Source organism: Malurus melanocephalus, unplaced genomic scaffold (genome assembly GCF_030028575.1).
Source record: "Malurus melanocephalus ecotype Western Australia unplaced genomic scaffold, MMel_1.1 scaffold_959, whole genome shotgun sequence".
Lineage (NCBI taxonomy): Eukaryota > Metazoa > Chordata > Aves > Passeriformes > Maluridae > Malurus > Malurus melanocephalus.
Genome location: NW_026624191.1, coordinates 112131 through 114126, shown reverse-complemented (window position 1 = coordinate 114126; position 1996 = coordinate 112131).

Genomic DNA, 1996 nt, shown 5'->3' with positions numbered 1-1996 from the left:
AGTCACACCTTGAGGGGACACAGTCACACCTTGGGGGACACAGCCACACCGATGCCAGCAGTGCCACCCTCTCCCCGGTGCAGTGACTGAGGACAGGCAGAGTGGTCATTCGGGTCATTTCCAGCACCAGGAGCGTTCCCGGTCAGAATTCCCGCTGTGCCCAGGCCACATCCCTTCATCCCCGGGTGGAGGCACCAGGAGCGGCCGCGGTGGCACCGGGAGGGGCAGAACCGTGCGCTGACACCTCCCGAGGTGTTTGTTTGCTGCCCTGCGGCCCGGCGGCACCGCGGGCCATAGATAAGGCTTTGCGTGATGCCGCGATTTTGTTTTTTTCATGTCTGACGCCTCGGGAAGGTCACCCGGAACTTTGAACTTCTGGGGTTTATCAGGTCGGCTTTGAAGTGGCTGAAGCCACTGAGTTACTCTCGGTCCCGGCTCCGCGTTAATGGGGTTTCTGCTTCCAAACAGGAAAAATTGAGGTTTTTCTAAATTCATTCTGCAGCTTTTTTAGGCACTTTCTAGTGTCTTTATTTTAATCCGCGCATATTCAATAAAATAATTTAATTCCACCCAGCTTCAGCCACGGGCTGGGTTAGGTGGGCTTTTAGGGACATGATTTAGTGGAATCCAAATGGAATTCAGTGATGACGATCTCAGARGGCTTTTYCAGCCTGAATCCTTGATTCCGTGGTTCTTTGGCACTGCTGCCTGTCCTTGGGATGTGTTTCGGGCAGGACCCGCTCTCTGCCCGCCCCTCACGGGGGGTTTGGGATGCAAATCCTCCCTCTCCAGCAGAGTCGGGGATTTAGGGTGAGTTTGGGGTGCTGATTCTAAAAACAACGAGGGCAGCTCTTCTGCAGGAGGGTCGGGATGGGCTCAGTGTGGTGACCAGCATCAGAATGGGGTTTTAATGATTTTTAGTGATTTTTTTAGTGATCTTTAGTGATTTTTTTGGTGATTTTTGTCGTTTCAACGAGCGAATGAACACCTGCAGAGGCAGCAGAACGGCTCAGAAATCTCTCTGGTGGTCAGGAAGGGCGATGTGGGGCAGGAGAGCTCAGGTTTGGATCCTCAGCAGCCGCCACGGGCCGGGCTGAGCTCAGGAACTCAGTTGGCCGCTCAGGAACTCACTGAGTCACACACAAGGCAAATATTTTTCCCCTTTGATTTTCACCCTGAGAAAAATCCGGAGCTGACCTTGTTAATCCCACGTGTCGCAAACCTCCCCCCGTTTTTTTTATCAAGTTTCGGGATAGTGTTACCAGCTCGGCACCTCTGGCCGCTGCTGCCAGCATCCTGCCTGGCACCGTGCCACCCTGCCCGGCCTCCTGGCATCCCCGAGCCGCCCCGGGCTACCCGGCCAGCAGCACACCCTGCCTGCGAGGGACGGAGCGAGAGGAAAAGCTGGATAGCCCAGCGCGGCGCTGCGGGGGCTGTCAGCCGGAATTTCTGAGGGTGGGGATGTCGCTGGAGGTTCTGGCAGCTCCCGAGGGTCGTGGTATCGCTCACAGCCGTGATTGGAGCGGTGTTGTGGGGATGCACGAAGCGCTGGGTGATGCTCGGGGTGAGCGGAGCAGCTCAGGGGCTCTGGGCCGGCTTTTCCTCCCCAGGGTGCGGCTCCCACCGAATCCTCCTCCTGTGTCCCTCCCCAGGGTTTAGGGGACCCTCAGCCGGGGCTCAGCTCCCACCGGGTCCCRCTCCTGCCTCTCAACACCCACAGCATCCCTGGGATGGTGCCAGAGCTGCGCATTTGAGCCCTGGGTGCCCAAACTGCGGCTCTCTGGGGTAAAACACAGCAGGTTTGTGTTTGCCGGTGCTGGGCAAAGGGTGGGATCGGAAAAAAAAACATCGCTGCTGGCACGGGCAGCGCTCAAACCCCGGGTTCGAATAGTCCTGGTGGGATCGGAAAAAAACCATCGCTGCTGGCATGGGCAGCGCTCAAACCCAGGGTTCGAACAGTCCTGGTGGGATCGGGAAAAAACCATCGCTGCTGGCA